The 20,908-nt window shown below is 43.5% G+C and overlaps 1 protein-coding gene and 1 long non-coding RNA gene across 3 annotated transcripts in view; one reads left to right on the top strand and one right to left on the bottom strand.

The window, feature by feature from the left end:
* MARCHF3 (membrane associated ring-CH-type finger 3) overlaps nucleotides 1–20,908 on the top strand; it is a 150,854-nt gene that overhangs the window by 9,468 nt on the left and 120,478 nt on the right. The gene's annotated exons all lie outside the window — the stretch shown is intronic.
* Nucleotides 992–20,675, bottom strand: LOC123602995. Its single transcript, XR_006714672.1, has 6 exons — nucleotides 20,576–20,675; nucleotides 19,614–19,755; nucleotides 19,208–19,342; nucleotides 8,881–9,002; nucleotides 7,252–7,454; nucleotides 992–1,104 (listed from the first exon to the last, which is right to left on the bottom strand). It is a non-coding gene; the product is annotated as an uncharacterized LOC123602995 (long non-coding RNA).

Here is a 20,908-nt window from a genome sequence, read left to right as displayed (position 1 = left end):
GGCACCATTTGCTATTCTGTTTTAATTACGGTCTCTTAGCAAATTTTCACCAGTTATAATGTTCACCCCATTTGATAAGTAATATCTCTCAAATACTCTACAAAATTATAAAACCTATGTGCCTTATATTTTCTGTTCTCCATTATGGGCTAAATTTATAATTCTGTAATTTTTCTTAAAGAAAAAATACTTCTTAGACCAGAATGGCTAATTTGGTTTCAAGCCATACTGCATTTTGCTTATGGTGAACCATTAGACATTTATGTGATCTTTTATTTTACCTCGTTCCCAACCCCCACCGGCCGCTCCACTGCCAATAATCGCAGTCCGACCCTTCCCTCTACAGTCAGTAAGCATCTAGGCTTTTTTTGCAAGATGGATATTTTATTTTACCGGTCCCTGATAGTTTCAACTTCAAACTAACTCTACATGGCCGAAGCAAAAATAGTCAGTGCCCTATTATGATTATATTCCCCCCTTCCTTCCTAGGCGGGTCTGTCTCCTGACAACAAATCATAAACCTGCACCTCTTCTGCAGAGCGTTTCTGCCCCTTAATCCTCTTGTCCCAGGAGAGTGCGAAGCTACTTCGGTCTCCTTAGCATCTGCCCGGTGCGTGGGATCTGTGCTAGATCTTACGTGGTCCCTGTTGAAATTCTTATAACTGGATAAGAGCTCAGAAGTGGAAGCCTTACGAAACAGAAGCCCAATGAGGGGTGTGCTTCACTGAGGCCTTCAGGGAAAAACATGTCAACGAGGCAGGCGAAAGCTGAAAGGCAAAGTTTATAAAACGGAAAGAGAGAGACCATTCGGCACCAGCTACTTTCTCCGAAGCGCCATCTTCCTGTTGTGACTTCCGGGGTGTTTTCCCCTTGGCCTTTTCCCGGTGACCGTTCCAGTATTGTAAATTACAACGCTGGATCACCCCATATCCAGAACTTTGGAGTGCACTGAGCTAGAGTCAGAAGTCCTCGTTCCATTCCTAGACCTTCCCAGAGACAAAGAAACGAGGGATGCTTCCAAATGGAAATGTCCGTGTGAAGGTGATGTGGTCCCCTCGCTAGGAAACCTTCCGCACACGGCACAAGACTCCAACTCCAACTGACCTACGCGGGAAGGAAGTGTATTAGCTCGTGTGAGAAGTAGGGCAGGCAGCAGGATTGGTTGATTCAGTGGCACATTTACATCATCAAGGATACAGGTTCCTTGCCCCTCCCTGCCACTGTCATCCTTAGGGACCACTTCCCTCTAAGCCTGGGTCTTACCTTCTTGGCAGGACGGCTGCAGTTGTTCAGATGGTACTCGTGGGCATGACAGTATCTAGAGCACAGAAAATGGACCACCCCCTTGTACAATCTCCTTTTGAAGGAGACGAAAATATTACTAAGAAGTGTCTGAGAAGACCTGTCTTCTTCTCTCATTGATCAGAACAGGATCACATGCCCCATCTGTACATCCATCACTAGCAGGATATTCTCCATCATTGCTTGAGAGAGGGGGCAGGTGAATGTGAACAAAACTGGGATTCTGTTAGTAAGAAAGAAGTCTGTGTATGGGAGTGAGGGGGCAGTAGATGTTGGCAAGCAACTGTATTTAGTATACATTGTGACTTGGAAAGTAACCATGAAATTCCATTTATGACTACTGGGTGGCTGGTAGGTACCACTGAAATACTATACACATCTCGACACAAAATGGCGAGGCTAGGTTGACAGGGAGAGAAAAGCCACAATGCAGACTAATTAAGGACGGAGAAATGAGCCAAGATCAATAATTATTCTGATTAGAATCACAATAAACCCTAATGATTCAAATGTACTAATTTATGTCTATTTGTGCTCGATGAGTATATGATCTTTACTGAATAAAAAAAAAAGATTAAAACAATTTGCTCATTTCGTAAGAATTCTATATTTTGGATATATTTTTTTGCAGTATCAGTCTACTTGAATGTAAACATTTTTTACCAACTTTATTTACATATCACAGCATTAATAATAATAATGATTATCGATGATGGTAAATGGCTATGATTTATTGAGTGCCCTTTTATAAATTAGGAAGTTAGCATCCGAGAGGAGCCAGTAACTTGCTTTTAGCTCACATAGCCACTGAGTGGTTAAGCTAGGATTTAGACTTCGGTTCATCTGCCCATGTCCCTTCCCGGCCCTCCATGGCTTCTCTTTGTGTTAGAAGACTACCATTGCCTCTATGGCCTTAAGTGATCGGGCCCTGCCCATCTCTCTGACCTTATTACTTACTCGCTTGCCCTCACTAGTTTTCCAGCCACACTAGCTTCCTTGTTGTTTGTCTCATAAGCTGGTCTCATTCTCACCCCTGACTCTGCATCTGTTTCGTCTGCTTGGATCACACATCCTTAGCTCCTACGGCTCCGTTCTTTCCATTCAGGGCTCCCCTTCACAGTGACCTCTCAGGACCATCCCATCTGATCTCCTTAGGGGATCCCCCACCTTCCAATCCTCTGTTTCTGCTCCGTTTTTGTGTCCTCTATGGTATTTGCCATAATCTTACATAATTTACCTGTCTACTTGGTTTTGCCTGTCTGCTCCCCCACCCCCACTTAGAATAGAAGTTCCACGAGGGCAGAGATCCTAGCTGTGTTTATAAAGCGAATGGAAAATCAAGCGACTAAGTTAATTAAGAAAGGAATATTTAGAAGTTTTGACCTCTAATGATCCATAATCTGCCTTTATCTCCCACACTAGGGCTAAAGATGGATGACAGTTGTCAATGAGCTGAGTGTATGCACTGTAGCTTTTTTCATATAAAATCTGGAAACAACAAAATCTACTTTTCTCTCAGTCTCTCTGTGAGGGTAAAATAAGATATAGATATCAGAATTCTTTGGAGAGAAGGTAGACTTACTACAATAATGTTACATAAAGGTTTTAAGAGAGCTTGGTCGAAGAGGGAGATTTGAAGAATACTCTTAACTTCGGTTTTTATTTTGATTATAGTTTTAAGGATGCCACCTCCTTTAGTGTTAGACATAAACCCTTAAAAAATGGAGGTGTACATATAAAGCTCAATTGTAAATTGGAAGACTTATAATTGCATGATAATTTGCAGTGGCAAATTCACTAAAACAAAATTGTTTTCTCTGCTTACACATAATTTTTCACTTGAACTCACGTATCTACTAAAATAATGTATTCCTAGAACTGTGTTCTTAATTATTCTGAGGTAATTATGAAGGTGCAAATTGAAAAATAGCTTTACCTCCCATGTTAATTTGGAAGAGACTGACAGAAGTGAATCATTGCCTTCCTCTGAAGCTGCTTTTCTCTCTGGCTTTCAGCTCGGGACCCTCTCGACTAAAATATGTGCGTCTGTGTTTTCCTTTCCCTGTCGTTCTGTGGGTTGCTGTGTCATTTGTTGAGTGCGCTGTGAATCATTATTTTCTGAGGCCTCCAGTGTGACTTTACCATTCAACCAAACAAACCATCATCTCACCTTTGACAGGAGCTTCACGTCCCCCTCCTACCTGCTCACCTTCCCCAGATCTTTCCTCAGGTGACCTCGCCAACCACGGCATCGCTCTCCACGCGGGGAATCAGTCTAAACCCGAATGGTGCTCTTTCCTGCCTTCTGGGCTTCCCGCTATCACAAAAACCTGTTGGAGCTGTTACTATGAAATACACTTCTCAGCTAAACTCCCCGTATCAGACTTCCAGAAGCAGATCTAAATGTTATGGTGAGAACACATCCATATTTGAGAGTAATTTTTAAGTCTAGTTCTTCCAGATTGTTTTTATGCCTTGCATTAGAGACAAGTCAGTAAAACACAGAAGGGGGAGGAAATGGAAAAGGATACTTCGATGTTGTTCACATGGTACCTTCCTCCTGTGTGTTCTGGAGGGGAGCCGTTTCTTCCTCACTTTATAACCTAGGTAGATTTGGGTGTGTGATTGGGGAGGAGCCCATCAAGATCCAGGTGACAATGAGATGGGTAATTAAAGGGCTGGGCCAACATATCATTATTGAAATTAGGCAAGTTCATGGTCTACATAAACTCTTGAGAGACGGCTTTTGACAGGGTAGTTTTCATATACAGTAGATTGGCCCTTTTATGGCTCGACAAAGGCTTTGTTTTCTTTTTTTTTTTTTTTTCTTTCTTTCTTTCTTTCTTTCTTTCTTTCTTTCTTTCTTTCTTTCTTTCTTTCTTTCTAAGCTGTGTGGGTGGGAAACAGCATGAGGTTATAGAAAATGTATAGCATACGCAGTAGCAATGAGAAGGAATCCATAATGGGTACACACATATTGCTGGAATATTTCCCAAGTACTTGGAGGGGGGCGGCCGTGAAGCTTCTTTGGCAGAGGCAGAGAACATGTGCTTTTCCATGTGTGAACACCCTGTGCTTTGAAAGGTCCTTTATGATTCACAAAAGCAGCTGCTTCTGAGCTGGTGTAGCCACAGAGTTTGGGAGAGTCACCGAGATAGGTATACTGCAGGCTCCTGACATCTGTTTTGGGGGGTTGGTTAACTTTTGGGAATGTGCTTATTCACACGTGACAGGGAGCAAGTTCTCTTCAGTAGAGGGCGGGAACCCTCTGTTCACGTCATTAGGGTTTGCGGATCGAAGTTGACAAGGTTTAAAATTGTGAACAGTCGTTTGCTGTGTTACACGCATACAGACAGACATACATTTTTATTGAGGGCAGTCTTCTTAATTTTGAAAACTATGTGTGACGGCTTGACTTTTGCCTGGTAAATCAGCTGTCCTGAGTGGCTCTCAGACATATTTTGTGGCATGGGAAGGCTTTCTTGCTAGGTATTTGTAATCCTACTCTGTGTTGTGTTTTGGTGAGTTTTTAGTTTTGTCTGTTTTTTTACGTAAAAAATCCTGTGGTTGTGTCTTTTGTATACTTCTGTTCCACCTCTGAGTGCTAGTTTCTGTCTCCTCTTTACTTACCACTGATAAGTTATTTTCATTTTGCTAAGGATTTCAAACCTACATAATACCAGCAGTGTTGTTCCCTATCACTCTCAACAAGAGTCATGTGTGCCCAGTTCTTCAGATGAGATAACGAGGACATGATTCTTTCACTTTTTGCTAGTTTTCAATTTATTGGATACTGGCCTAATGGAGCGTGTGCACTGTTTGCTTTTTAAAAAAGGGGCGGGGGGGGGGAGTGAAAGCTTTGTCTTTAATGTGTCGTAACTGTTGTTTCCAAAAGACAAAGCAAAACACAAAACAAAACAAAACAAAAGATTACCGCAACATAAGATTCGTGTGGATATGTTGAACTGAAAATCATTTGAAATGTTTCACGGCTACACTTTGTGCTAAATATAAAAATAATTGTGTTTCCCATGTGTGAGCATCAAAAGCCCCAGTTGGGAAATCACATGGTTATAGCAAGTAGGTCACTATTGATGGTAGAACATGAGACAGGAAATGTCACAGCTAAGATTAGAGGCCCAAGCAGTACGTCTCGCCATGCTTTGCTGCATTGTTCGTCCTAAGTGGAAGGACTCAACAGGGTATAACTAACTTTAGCCCAATTTGAAAGTATTAGCAAGGATAGCCTTTTAATCTGTCATTCCCATTTGTTTCTAGATAACTCACTTTCCCAGTTGGTCAAAATAATTGAACTGCTTGGGTCTGCACATTGGCAGACCTCTGAATACCAATTAAAATGGCAGCCTTTACATGCTAAAAGTATACATGGGAAGCAATACTCAGCTGTACAGAATCGTAGCCCCAGATCTACCTGGCGTTTGAAATCACTCACTAGGAATAAGCAATTAAAAGTGAATTCTCTTAAAAATCTCATTTGTCTTCGTATTTGAAGGCAAGGTGGGGATATGGGGGAGGGGGGCACTTTTAGGGAAACTAGTTACCGTGCCTTTTCTTCTTTGAGCAATATGAGGAAGACTTATTATTTATTTGTGGGAATTTTCACCACAGAGTATGCCTAATTTTGCATATGTTTGCATATTCTCATGTTTAAAGAAAAGGCTAGGAAGAAAAGCACTGGTCTCCTGTGTCTGCCCCCATGAGAGACAACACCTTACTTGGGGGGAGGGGAGGACAGGCCAAGATGGAGCCTTGGATTCAGAGAGAAGCCATCCCCTCATGCTACATTAGGCAGTTGAACACAAGCCCAGAGAGCCCACAGCTATTTGGAAGTGGAGGTGAAAGCCTGCCGAGATGATTGAATTTGAATCTGTTGCTCAAGTGCCCCGAGTATTCGTTCACTTCTAGCACAGAGTCCTTCACAGAAGCACCTTGGCTTACAAATTCCATGCATTCTGTGTGGAAAGTCTCACTGCTTGAATCTCAGGGGCCTTCCCAAGCTCACGCTTTCAAAGGTCATTAATGCAGATTAAAACACTCTACTTTGAACCGGGATTATTTCCTGCAGTTTGTAACTTTCAAGAGGGGCGGGGAGGTGGTGTGGAGGCTCAGTGGAATAAGTATTTTGACAGTGTTTTTACTCTTTATTCCTTCTCCAGCTTAAATACAGAGCCTAGATTTGTATACCTGATCCAGGGATAGAATGTTGGAAAGGGGGGTTGGAAGCACAACTCTTAGAGAAATCTCTCTGGAATGAAAATTCTGGAAAAGGTTTCCAACTGGCAGTCAGAGATACTGGCTTCTGATGGGAGAAACCACAAGGGATGTGGCACTCGAGACTGGCTGTGACATTGTGTGTGCCTGGTTCACACCCATCATAAAGCAAGCTGCTTGTGAGCTGTGGAGTTAGCTCATTTTCTAGGCCTCTGTCAGAGAATGTCAGTTGATAGTGGGAACATCTTGGAAAATATTTTGGAGCCTGTGAAGTAGATCTTTGCTTTGGAAATCTTAGAAAAATCCCTTTTCTAGTTTCAAAAATGTATGCATAACTAATAAATATTTACATCTTTAGGTGCCTGGTAGAACTCTTTACCATCTTATGCAGTTACTAGTTTCATGTGAGTTTCTGCTAGGAGTTTTCTCTTCGATATCAGTATAAATGACCAGATGGCCAGGCGCCCCATTCTCCCTCTACCCCAGTCAGAACCCCTGAGCCTGGTCCTGGTCCTGCCTCTGATAAAGGCAGATATAGAGCAAGACACCTTCTGGGAAAGAAACGGAAAACTGGATTATTTCTGTGGACCTGTTCCGGCATCACTGCCGTAGGATTCTATTCATCTCTCAAGCCTGTTTATTTTTCCTAGCTATAGGGAGCAAGTTGTAAAAATTTCTCCTTGGTAACTTTTATTTGTAAGGAGAGTACTCACTCACCAGGTTGCTAGTTGGCTGCTTAAGTTCCTATTGTGGCTGTTTCTTTCATCTGTGTTGTATCCGAGATCTCAAATACAATGTGTCTGATCACAGGTGCCAAATAAGAGTAACCAGTAGGTTTCATACTTCAGTGCAGAAGAAGCAATTTCTGGTGGTGGGGGATGGTGGTGATTGGGAGAGGTAGGTTGTGGAGCTCTGGTTTCCTAAGAAAATAGAGAGGGAATCCAGTATACAAACATGTAACAGGAACCCAGCCTGGATTCACACGGTTAATAACCTCTGTCTCTTTGTATAGGAAATACAATACCAGCACTTATAAACCCATGGGCAAGGGAGGAGCACAAATAAAAACTTCATTTGTAAGAGCCATCTTGTCATTTTCCAAACACCTTAATGAGAAGGGTATTATAATTTTAACGGAGATGCAAATAATCTTTTTTTATCTTCAGTTTCTCTGATGATAATGTTGGCGGAATCTCTAAAATACAGAAAACAACCTAGACTGGATTATTTGTTGTTGTCTTTTTGTTAACAAAACTTTTTTCCAACGAAAGAAATACACCGCCCTGTCCTCAAATACAGACATAACCAATCAAGCTAATTTCCTAAGGGTGAATTATCCTTAGCTTCTGTGAAGGAGCCTCTGGTTTTTGAGCGTTTGACCCCTGAAAGGAATTGGAGGCCTCGGAAAGTCCTTAGGAGCTGTTTGAGGAACAGGAGAGAAGCTAGTTTTGATGGAGGCAATGTGACTGGAGAAAGTTCGGAGATGATCTTTTGGTCCTGTCTTTATTCTAAAAACCTACCTATCTTGTTCTAAGTCCATTCCTTAAGAGATTTTACTCATGGGTCACCAGATCTTGCCTCCGAACAAAGAATGTCTCTTAGATATGTATGACCGTCCTCCCCGACTCTTGAAAGAGGCTGTGGTCACTGGACTGCGTTTTCTGGCGGGCTGCCTGGCACCTGGCTTTGTCGCTGCTGGATGCAGTCAGTCTTCCCGGACTTCCCCAGCTCCTGGGACTCGCCAGGCAAACGTAGGAAAGCAGGCTCAGAGACAACAATCCAGGTGATAAAAGACTCTAAATTTAGAAGACTTTTCCCTTCCACATAATACAATTTGTTTCTTCTTCCCACACAAAACAGGGCTGTCCAGAACAACTCTGAAAACACATGACCCTGCCTCATCCCTCCCACTTGCAGCTGTCAAACCTTCCAAGGGAAATTCTTGTGCCCTGAACACTTTTGCTGCGCCACACGTCATAATCCCATGGTTTTTTGTTTGTTTTATATATACATATATATATATATATATATATATATATATATATATATATTTGTTTTTTCTTTTTATATAAGAGTACAAGCAGGTGAGGAGGCAGAGAGAGGGGGACAGAGGGTCTGAAGTGGGCTGTGTAGCTAACAGGCTGATGGCAGCGAGCCCAAAGTGGGGCTTGAAATCACGAACAGTGAGATCATGACCTGAGTTGGAGTCGGATGCTCAGCCGACTGAGCCACCCCAGGTGCCCCCATAATCTCATGTTTTAATGTTTGCTGACGCTGAAAACTGCTAGTCCATGTGTGCGGAGTGTGAAAGTAGGCTAATGGGGAGATAGAGACCTGTCAACCTACCCAGTTCTTCTGGATGGATTCAACCAGACTCTCTCCTAGGTGGCAGCAGGGGAAGAGCTCAGCCAGGTGACCGGCCTTCCTTCCTCACTCACGGGGTTTTTGGGTGGAGGGTTTCTCCGGAGCTGCCAGGAAACATAAATTCGGGGTTATATAGGAGTACTTTGAGCAAACAAAGAGAGCCAGTGCCCTGCTAGCAGAATATCCATTAATTTTTAATTTTTGAGTTGGAAATGGCACCAGAGATTATCCACATCAGGGTTTCCAAGGTGGAATTTGCAAGATAAACCACTGGGGCTAAGAAAGAAAATACTGGAATTTGTACACATTTTTATACCCCAAAAATAAGAAAAATTAAGTTTTACTAATATAGGGATTGACAGTTGCTCCCTCTCCTGTTCTCTAAGTCAGAAGGGTGTATGTTTGGGGTCGGGGGTGGGGGCGATGGTTGCTCACTTGTCCACAGCATGTTGCATTGTATCTGTACATGTTGGGTTAAATTAATTGGCTTAATATTAATAAGTTTCAACCAAAGTAGCCCTCAACAGCAACAACAACAACAACAAAAACACAAAAAAAAAACAAAAACCAAACAGCAACAACAACCAAGGCAAGCAGCTTAAGAAGATTCCAGTAAAAGGGCACCTGGGTGGCTCAGTCAGTTAAGCATCCAACTTCAGCTCAGGTCATGATTTCACATTCCATGAGTTCAAGCTCTTCATCGGGCTCTGTGCTGACAGCTCACAGCCTGGAGCCGGCTTCAGATTCTCTCTCTCTCTCTCTCTCTCAAAAATAAATAAACATTAAAAATTTAACAAAGAAAGAATCTTGTAAAAAAAAAAAAAACAAAGTATAAATTTAAAGGTATCACTAACTGTGCAAGCAAGAATAAGTGAACAGTTTGAAATGGAGTTGTCAACTTTGTTCTAGGACACACTTTGTTCTAGGTTCTTGGTTTATTAGCCAAGCTGGGAGTTAAAAACTGTAACACAATCAGTACTGATCAAACGTTAGCCCCCAATTCCAAAACTATCAAGATGATGGAATGAAACACAGACTGACATGTACTGTCATTAAGAATGAATATATTGGGGGCGCCTGGGTGGCGCAGTCGGTTAAGCGTCCGACTTCAGCCAGGTCACGATCTCGCGGTCCGTGAGTTCGAGCCCCGCGTCGGGCTCTGGGCTGATGGCTCAGAGCCTGGAGCCTGTTTCCGATTCTGTGTCTCCCTCTCTCTCTGCCCCTCCCCCGTTCATGCTCTGTCTCTCTCTGTCCCAAAAATAAATAAACGCTGAAAAAAAAAAATTAAAAAAAAAAAAAAGAATGAATATATTGGAAGGAAGTGTATACTTTGCCTTGAAAAATGATAATATGAAAGTGCCACAGAAAAATATGAATACCCCTGCGCTTGTGAAACCAATGTTTAAATTCACCTACTTATCTTTATAAAATTTCACTAAATGATGTTCTGAAGCCTGTTTTGAAGTTTTTACTTGTATGCAGAAGTAAAAAAGCTACATATGTTTAAAAACTGTCTTTCTGGGGCGGCTGGGTGGCTCCGTCGGTTGAGCGTCCGACTTTGGCTCAGGTCATGATCTCCGTTTGTGGGTTCGAGCCCCCATCAGGCTCTGTGCTGACCCCTTGCTCAGAGCCTGGACTGCTTCAGATTCTATGTCTCCTTCTCTCTCTGCCCACCTCCCCTCCCCCCACTCATGCTTTGTCTCACTGTTTCTCAAAAATAAATAAAGGTAAAAAAATAAAAATTAAAAAAAACCAAAAACTGTTTTTCCTCCCAGTACAAACCCAGATAAGATACTATGTTGAAAACTATCTAAAATGAGTTTCTCTGTCACAAAGTGCTGTGAAAGTATTATTGAAGGTGTTACTGTATCTTGAAGAAGCAAATACATATTGGAACAGGTTACGGAGGGCAGAAGACTTGTTTTGCATTTGTAAGATGTTAGATCTAGCCTATTGTATTTGCTCATTTCTGTTTCACCAATGAAATACGCTAAGTGCCCCCTTTTGGTGAGCCATCACTAGATGAAATTCATTCACAATCTTTATGAAAATGTTTCGTGAGAAAAACCAAGTAGTGTTCCCTCTTGAGAAGCAGCTGTTTCTTAGAGAAGGATTCCAGGGTGAGGTTATAAGAGATAAATTCATTCACTGCATCATTCATAAGCAAGGTAGGGCAGCCAAGATGTTGAAGCCAGAGGTATACCAAATGCTGCGGGATACTTCATAATTAATTTTATAAAAAACAAATGTGTAATATACAGTGTAGTCAAAGCAATGCAATATTTTGTATTAAGTTGAGAAGGGACCATGAAAATCTTCTGTACCACACAGAGATTTGCTGGTTATCTTATCAAAAAATAATTGAGTTGTCCAACTTACAGATAAGTTACATTCATTTTTCTTCTTATAAAAAGTAAAGCGTTCCCTATTTGGTTAACCATTTCTGTGATGATGAGCCACTCTAGTATGCTACCTATGGGTCATTGTTTAAAAATACAGAGCATAACTAATTTGTCCTTTCAAGATAAAGATGTCATTTTAAGAATAAGAAGATAACTGAATTTTAACAAAACTTATTATAGAGAGAACATTGTGAAAAACAGCGTTTGGAAATGTTCACACTGTGATTTTTTTTTTTTTTTTTTTTTTTTTTTTTTGCTTAGAACTATGACAGCCATTAAAACCCAGCTATGTAAAATAAACCGAACATGGAACTAGACCTTCAGATTAACGTATCACAAATAATTAATCTAGCTTTTCAAACATAAGGCATATTCATTCACACTATTCTTGATAAAATAATGATTATTTTCTAAGATAAAGTATCTGTACTCTTAGATATATAAAGAAATAAATATTGTTTATTTACCTTACACTTTTTGTGATTTTGATGCTAGTTTGATAATGCACCTAATATAGTACATCGCACATATCTAGTAAGTATAAGCATGGCATGCATGCTCCAAAGTATTGGGATTCACGAATTCAGTAATTTTTGAGACTCTAGCTCTCAGCTAAAGATTCTGAAACTCTTGGTGGCAGGGAATAGCCACAGAATCTTTGAGACAATAAAAGATAGGTGTCCTCTTTCAGAAAAATGATACACAGATGCCAAATAAAATTGTGCCCAGAATCAGGGGGATCCCACGGCCCCAATGAATAGCTGTTGTCGCGGACTCTGATAAACCCCCTGGATGAGGACAAGAGTGCCCTAAGGAGTTATGTGACTTACGCAGGGTCGCACAATGCCATAATCTCATCTTTCAATCAAGACCTGCTGAGCATAGGTCATTGCATACAGGCTTCTGTCTGGCAGCTGAGGATGCAAACAGGACGATGGAACTCTATCTGGGTCGCCAAGGAATCCACAGTTTCAGCAGGGACTCCAGGGTGCAACCAATAATCACAATTCCATTTGTGTGTGGGAGAAACTTGTTTACTCGACCAGCATTAAACGCGTGTGCCCAACTGTGTGAGGGCATTTTGCTAAATAAACTTCATAGAAAACGCAGAGATGGGTAAGGCGACACTTGTAGATAATCAAGTGCCAATTACCGGCTTCAGCTCCCAGTGCTTTTTCTAATGCACCTTTTATATTCTGAACGTCCTGATGCTCCTGATTGCAGTTTGCCACTCTGTTTCCTTCATGCACTAAATGATGATGTACAAGTAAAGGGAAGTGAGGGGGGTGGGGAGGGTCACACTCCTTCCTATTTCTAAGCAACCAAAGCTCACTCTTTGGATTTACGTGCACCAGCATGCGCTCCCCTGCCTGTGGAATAGAGCACTGAACTCGTAGATAAATTGGCAAATGGAAGAAAGCAGGCAGTAATAAAGGAGGTATGGAATTTTATAAGCTTCATGATCTCTTTCCCCAAAGGCCTGAATCTATGTAATGAGGTAGGAGAACAAATTCCTGCCGAGTCTGAATTTATTCCTATAAGGAAAAAAGAAAAAAGAAAAAAAAAAAAAAAAAAGGAATGATAGGAATAAAGTAAATGCAAAATTGTTTTATCTGCTCAGGTCATTAGTTGGTGATATTCTTGAAGGCGATGTAGAGTTTTTCCTACAAATATTGGGCTCTTTGTGGGGACTAAAAATAAACAGAGCAGCACAGGGAAATAGGCAAGCACTATTGATCTGCGTCAGGGCCGTTTCCACTTTAATGTTTGCAAAAGGCACAGCCCAGTTGTGCAAACCTATTTATAGGGAACAGCTTCCTCATTGCTATATATAGATGATAAAAACAAGGTGGACTGTCAGGTAATTTGGGTTTATTGTTAGGAAATAGGACTGGGGGGCGGGGAGGGATCTCCTCCAGAACTAGTGAGGAGGGCTTATCCCTCATGTTCCTGTGCCTGGAAGGAAAGACCCGTGGAATCCAGTGTCTGTGCCCACACTGCCCGTGGACACACCTGTGGCCTGAGTGCCGCCTCCAACTGGTGTTTGTTTACCTCTCAGCTGCCCCAGCCTCCCTCCCCTTTCCCCTGTGCCGGAAGCAGAACCTAAAACAAACAGGGCGCCTCCAAGACCCCCCTGCCCTTCTGTCCCTGTAGAGAGCTCTGACTCCCCACTGGTATTGAGGGTGCTTGTGCCCACCTGTGCGTGAGCTTGTGGGTCTGGTGCACATATGCACACCTGGAATGTTTTCGTGGCATCCTGACATTTGGTTCTCCCTTTTTTTTTTTTTTTTCTATTTTGTTTTCTCTCCACTCATTTCCTACCAGAGTTCTTTACTCCTCGAACACCCTCCCCCGCAAACACTTATTTTTCTAGTTCCCTTCCCACCCCATTCACCAGGTCTCCACCCCTGGGCTCTTCTCTTCTCTTTTCTTTTCTTACACCTGTCAGTTCAATTCAACAAGCATTAGTGAGTGCTGAGCGCCTGCGAAGTTCTGGGACTAAAGAGACAAACAAGACAGGATCTCTGTCCTCAAGTCCTCTGTCCAGGGGGACTTGCGGTCTGCTCTCTGCCCTCTGCTCTCCACTCCAGTTATCGATCACTCCCTCCAGGCAGAGGTTCCCGCCAGGATTCTCCACTGTAGTAACGGCTAAGCTTTGGTTCAGAAAACAATAATTCCCACCCCCCCCCCCCCAATGTCTGAGTTATGAAAGGAAAGGGGGCTTGCAGCAAGGGGCGCATATACCCTGAAATGTGATCAAGGCTTGAATTCTGTGTGTTAAAAATATCAAAGGGATGCTAATGGCCTCTAACACCTTCTAGAGGCTCCGAAGTGATGCTGTTTCACCTGCAGGCATAGTTGTCCAGGCTCTGGGAAATGGCCTGTTGACAGTTTCCACTCCGATGTGGTATTCTTAGTGCCAGTGCCATTGTGGCACTGGGATGCTGAAATAACTAACCGTTTTTAAGTCGGTACAGAAAACAAACGGACCAACCCTGATGAAGCATAGTAACAGTGTGCTCCAGCCTGGGTGGGGCTGGAGAAATTGCTTTCCATCATCTCTGTGTCCGTTTCATCCCTTTAGATCTTTTACACCGTAAGTTTCTCTGTCCATCCAAATACAACATGAGTTTATTCTCAACGAACGAGACGCCAAGAACAGTGACAGGCAGTACATGTTTCTTTTTTTTTTTTTTTTTTTTTTTTTTCAACGTTTATTTATTTTCAGGACAGAGAGAGAGACAGAGCATGAACGGGGGAGGGGCAGAGAGAGAGGGAAACACAGAATCGGAAACAGGCTCCAGGCTCTGAGCCATCAGCCCAGAGCCTGACGCGGGGCGCGAACTCACGGACCGCGAGATCGTGACCTGGCTGAAGTCGGACGCTTAACCGACTGCGCCACCCAGGCGCCCCATGGCAGTACATGTTTCAATCACAAAACGGTGTGCCAGTTGTATACAGGCCAGACTTAAAAGCAAGAGGTGGAGAAGGAACTGGCCAACTAATAAACATTTTAAATAGAACCCTCATCTCTATGCGTTGGTCTTCTGATGATCACCAGACAAACGGTATTGGGGCTGGGATAATGGGAGATCTTTACCCTTCAAGGCCTCACTGTGTGGAGGGAATTCTCAACTGGTTTCATCATTCGCAATAGGGTTAATGTCTTTCTGGTGGCTGGGAAACCTCACTGGCTTCCCAGCTTCATTCTTTACATCCTTTTGTGCCTTGTCATGCTTCACCGAGTGTACTCTGTTCATCCCTGGTCTTCCTCTGTTTCCCATTCCATGCCCTCTGGAATGTGTCACTATGCGTCTTTTCCATTATGCCATGTCTCTAAGTGGCATGCATCCAAATGATTACAGCTGTCTTTCTTGAGCCTTATGTAAAGTAATTCATTCTTGCCTTTTCAAAGAGGAGTGATGGTGTGAGGTCAGTGACACTGCCATATCCAGATTATTCCTCATCCTGCTTCGTGTTCTAACACTGCCCACTGTTCTAGAGCAAATAAAAGTGGCCAGGACCAAATCCACCACAACTTTCCCTGATCATTCACCGTGGCATGGAGAACAGATTGGACGTGGGCACAAGTGGAAGCAGAGGAACCAATTAAGAGGCTACCTGAATAATTCAGGTGAGATCTGATGATGGCTTGGGGAAGATGAAAACAGTGGCGATGGAGACGGTGTATAATTTCAAGGTGGAAGGACAAACGGGACTTGATAATGATCTCACTATGTGTGATAAGGAACGGATGGAAGCATGATGCCTCCTAGGTTTGGGGGACAGGGAAGTTAATGAGGGGGGTCTGCCAGAGGGGAGGGGAACAGCCCCAGCACAAATGAAGTTGGGGAAATGATGTGAAGGATCTCTTTCAACTAGTGAAAATTTGACTTAAGATCATGAATAGTAGGGGTGCCGGGGTGGCTCAGTTGATTCAGCGACCGACTTCGGCTCAGGTCACGATCTCACAACTGGTGGGTTCGAGCCCCTCGTTGGGCTCTGTGCTGACAGCTCAGAGCCTGGAGCCTGCTTCGAATTCTGTGTCTCCCCCTCTCTCTGCCCCTCCCCTGCGCGTGCTGTGTATCTCTCTGCCTCTCAAAAATAAATAAAAATGTTAAAAAGTCATGAATCTTAAAATACACGGAATAGCTCTTTGAAAACTATGAAGTTTGGGGTGACTGTAAAGCATTGGTATTATTTGCTTTGCTCCATAACATGGCCTCGATGGGCTGGTCTGACTTCCACCCAGCGTGGTGCATTAGTAATGCCTCAGTTCTGTGAGGGGGAGGGCAGTGCCTTATCCACTATACCCTTAGTGCTGACAGTCTTGCAATGAAAGGTGTTTGCTATGTTTGTTGAACAGGTTAGATCGCGTATTCGATTTAGAGAAGAGTTGGCCCTCTGGAAACAAACAGCAAATTTTGAAAATACTTCTGTCTTTGAGGGGCAGTGCTGCCCCCCTCAAATGCCAGAGTACCAGGGACTAAATCGGCTGGGACACATTACCACCAGGTGACTGTGTGTGCAGAAAGTGCAGTGGCAGTGAGGTCCGTTTATGGCTGGGAGTAGAACAGGGAGGGCCCGATCTGAAAGTCGGTCGGAAAGTAGTCTGGAGAACAAGGATTGAAGCTTGGAGGCCCAGGATGCAGGTCAAGTCATTTAGGTTTTTGCCCTGTAAGGTGGTTCCTTGTCCCCAAGGTGCAGGCTACTCAGGACGTTGTGCTGGGCTGGCTCTCATTGGAAGTTGGTTGGGGCATAAATGCCATAAAAATAGGCACCATATAAGAAGAAGAAAAAAAAAAAGTCTGCCATCTGAAAAAAGGGAAAGAAAACGGCTACATTAGCTAAAAACTTCTTATACCAACTGGCAATATTTTATGTGTTTGCCCCGACTGAGGCCTATAGCTCACAGACCTGCCAGTATTACACAATCAATATAAAAATTCCAGTTGTTTTGCTGACTTAGGTATTCACTGAGGGATTATCTGGGAGACAGACCTGAAAAGCAATTATGTGGAAAGTTCAATATGCTAGTTCTCCTTCAGCGGGGTTGCTGAGAGGGTACTTTCTGGAAACTTCTCTGGTTTTTTGGCAGGCGCACCTTCCTCCTGATGTCTTGTGCCTGTGGCACCACATTTCCAGGTCTTAGTGTCGTACTTCAGTCTGTCACCGTGGGGCCTCCTGAAGTCACATCCACAAATATTTTGGAGCCTGTTCTCTTGACCACAAATCGTAATAGTCTTTCAGTTTGTCTTGGCCTGGCCTGGGATCGGCAGGGAAGAAGTGGTGCAGGCGAAGGAGTGAGATTCTTGTTGAAAAGACCACTTTTCTCAGGTTGATATCCATGGAGATATCTCTTCGTTTCCTCCTGGCATGGATTTTATAGCGTCCGTGAAGCTCCCTCCTCTCCACCCGATTCTTGGCTTTCCCCCACCTCACCTCCCCACCCCCCACCTCTTCTCCCCAGGGTGTGAAAGTACATTTGCGGCCGTCCCACCAGAGTCCCACCTGATGGCTGCCGTGGGTGTGTGTGTGTGTGTGTGTGTGTGGCCTCAGCCATGGAATGCTGAGTGTTTGCACAGGGGTTGCTGAGAGTCAAGTCAAGAAACAAGCCCGTTGGTACGAAGCCAAAAGCCCATTTAGGGTAGCTGCTTCAGTTTCACCCCTGATCCAAGCTGGAGCGGGTTCTCCAAGTGGAGGAAAGCGGAGGAGTGGCATGAAAAGGGAGCAGGAACTTTGGGCTTTACTCTTCAGCTGCTGGAGCAGAATTCTGGTTCACCACAGGTCAGCACCTTCTGTTTTCTGATCATTGGCCCAGCCTGATTGGTTCGCGGTTATTCGGCTCACTGGGGCCACTTGGAAGATGCTTCTTTTGCACTTCCATGATCCCCCTTCCACCACCCTCCCCCCCCCTTTCCTTGCCCATCAAGTTTTGCAGTTTACTCTGTGACCCACATAAAGTAAAAGAAAACCCCCACGACCTAGGAATTCCCATGTTGTGAGATATGTTATTTCCTTCCATTGAAAGGATTATTTTACACTGCCAGCAAGGAGGGCTTTCAGGAATACGCTAACACTCTATTTCCTCCCCCTGAGTATTTCCTCAGTTGTCCTTAGAGTGCCAGTAACCTCCACTGGGTTTCTGTACTAAAAGTGCTTCAGTGTCTCCTGGCTAATGATAAATAATCAGCCGACTATTGATTTTGATCATCTTCTAAAATAACTGGCCGTGTTTCCTTGCCACATCGATGCTATGGCACACATGGCCCATTCCTCAAGAATGGTAGCAGTCAAGCCTAGGCTGACCACATGTACTAAATCGACACAGAGACGCCCGGCTGGCTCAGCCGGAAAAACATGTGACTCTTGATCACAGGGTTGAGTTCAAGCCTCACCTTGGGGGTAAAGATTACTAAAAATAATAAATAAACTTAATTGAACGTGGAAATTGTTGCTGACCTAACAATGTCGAGAGAGAGAGAGAGAGAGAGAGAGAGAGAGAGAAGATACAGAAAAAGGATAATCTTACTAAAAAAATACAATGTCCAGTCATTTTGGGTAAATTGGCATTTAGGAAGATAAATCGGTTATTCGACTGTTTCTGTTAGAAACAGGATCTGAATCTACAGGCAAGACTGGCCTGAGTTCCCTGGTCCTTTCACTTTGGGGTATCAGGTGGTGAGAAATAGCAAGCCTATTGACCACGGAGGATATTCTCTTCTTCCTCCCATCCCCGCCCTTGCTAAAGGAGGACAGTGTTTCCCTGTTGATGAGCCTTTGGATGATTACCGGTGTCTTATCGGTAATGATAATGCGGCAGCGAAGGTTCTCATGCATTCATTATTAGTGTTTTCACTAACACTGCTCCCTGAGGTGATTAAAGATCCTGGATCCAGACCCCACTGGAGGGGAGCAAGTACTCTAACCCCGTTTAAAGCCACCACCTCTGTGCCCTCCTATCCCTTTCCCTGTTGTCATTGACTCTTCATAACCCAGTGATCGACCACGAGTGACCTGGGTCCCTGCTGAAATGACTCTACATGGACAAGGCAGGTGACGTAAACATGTGATGCTCTAGTGCGTGAGGGAATAGGGGAGCACCAGACTCTCAGAGAACAGAGAGGCCTGAGGCCTAAAGATCATGAAATCCTGCCCCCCCCTCCCCACACCTTCCCCCTTCCCCCAATGTAATAGCCACGACTTTCAGGCTCCAGGATGCCAGCTGAAAAGCGATTTAAGCAAATCTGCACCCATAAGGCCCTTTATGCAAAGTAGTTCCTTGGCCTGGAATGTCTGCAGTCCCACATCTCATCCTCCACAGCTGGGCTTGAATTCCGCCTTCCCAGACAGATCCAGTCCCCCTCCCCCTTGCTGCTTAGCGCCGTAGTTATGCTTCTGCTCACCACACATCACACTCCACCTTCCACTGGACGTACTTGGGTAGCTATAGTAGGCTGCTGAAAGGCTGCATCTTCGAGTTTCTCATTCCATCTGCCCTTAGCATTTATTTCCATATAGTGGATTCTCAGTAAACCTTTCTGTTGGGAAAAAGGGGAGAAAGCAAGCCTAGTTTCAAATCATAACCATTCAAAATGGAGACACTCTATCATACTATAGTCGTGGCATCCGGTGGAAAAGTAAGCGAAAACCTTTGCATGACGTGAGTATTTCTCTGCCAAAAATATTTCTGAGCCAAGTCATCTATAAGCATATCACAGAATTAGGGAAGTCCCTTTTTTCTCTTTGTTATGTCCAGCTGGACTGTTAACGATTAATGTGCTGCATTCATTCATTTGTTTTTTCACTTACCTCTTCATTTATAGAAAACACAAGCACAGGGCAGGCTTGAATTCTCTGTCTGAAATAATTGCTTGACTCCGGGGATCATGTAACCTGTGGCATCCAAGCAGTTAGAACTCCAGGAGAAGCAAAGTAGGAACCATGCACCACCCTGGAAAATAAATAGCACCTTAATGTCAGAATGTGAGAAGCTGTCTCACGAAGAACAGGCTTCAGAACATCCTAAATGAGTAACCTCATGCACAGTAGCATGCTGGCACAGTGGCCGTATTGATTTATGTATTAGTGCTTTATTTAAACTCTGTGCCCAAAGGTAACTGAGTAGTACACGGCTTCTGAGTCCCACCGGACCTGGCCTGGGAGAAGGCCTCCAGATCTTGATGTAGGCAGGAAGTTAATCTGTTGTTTTGACGTCTGCCTTTGTTAATCATTGAGCCTTTGACACTGAGATTTTAGTTTCAGGTTGGGTTTATTGAGGTGTAACTTGGACTAAGTTTACCCTTTTTTTAGTGTACAGGACCATGTATTTTAACAAATGCATACGGGTGTATGATGACCATCGTGATCAAGATACAGGATAGCGTCAGCACTCCCCAAATTTCTTCTATGCCCTCTTGAAGTCAACCTTCCCTTGCACACCTAGCCCCTGGCCACTACTGACCTGTTTTCTGACCCTGTAATTTTGCCTTTTCCAGGATGTTCTATAAAGGAAATCATATGCCATGCAGGCTTCTGAGTCTGGTTTCTTTCATACAGCATAATGAGATCCCTCCATGTTGCTCTGTTCATCGGTAGCTAGTTCCTTTTTATTGCTCAGTAGGATTCCCTTCATCGTATAAATGTACTACTGTTTATCTCTTCACCAGTGGAAGGACATCCGGGTTCTTTCCACAGTGGGGTCATTATGAATAAACATTCCTATCCCATTTTTTGTGTGGGAATATGTGTTGTCATCTACCTTAAATAAATACCTAAGCATGAGATTGCTGAGTTGAATGACAGGTGTATGTTTAATTCTTATAAGAAACTGCTGAATCATTTTTCAAAGTGGCTTTTCTGTTTTTGCGTTGCTGTAATATTCACCGAGGGAGGTCCACCTTTAAGGTTACATCCACACCGTTTTAGATCATTTCGAGAGGATTATATATTCCAGGGAGATTGAAGATCCCTCGAGGTGTCGTTTTGCTTGTCCTGCCTCAGCTGTGGGTACCTTGAGAGGAAAAGAGAAATGGAATAGCGATGTGGACCCCAACTCAATGGGTTAAGCTTTTTATTTATAAACAGAACTTTTTTTTGTCTCCTAA

This window comes from Leopardus geoffroyi, chromosome A1, assembly GCF_018350155.1.
Source record: "Leopardus geoffroyi isolate Oge1 chromosome A1, O.geoffroyi_Oge1_pat1.0, whole genome shotgun sequence".
In the NCBI taxonomy this organism is placed as follows: domain Eukaryota; kingdom Metazoa; phylum Chordata; class Mammalia; order Carnivora; family Felidae; genus Leopardus; species Leopardus geoffroyi.
This window is presented reverse-complemented; position numbering and strand designations above follow the sequence as displayed.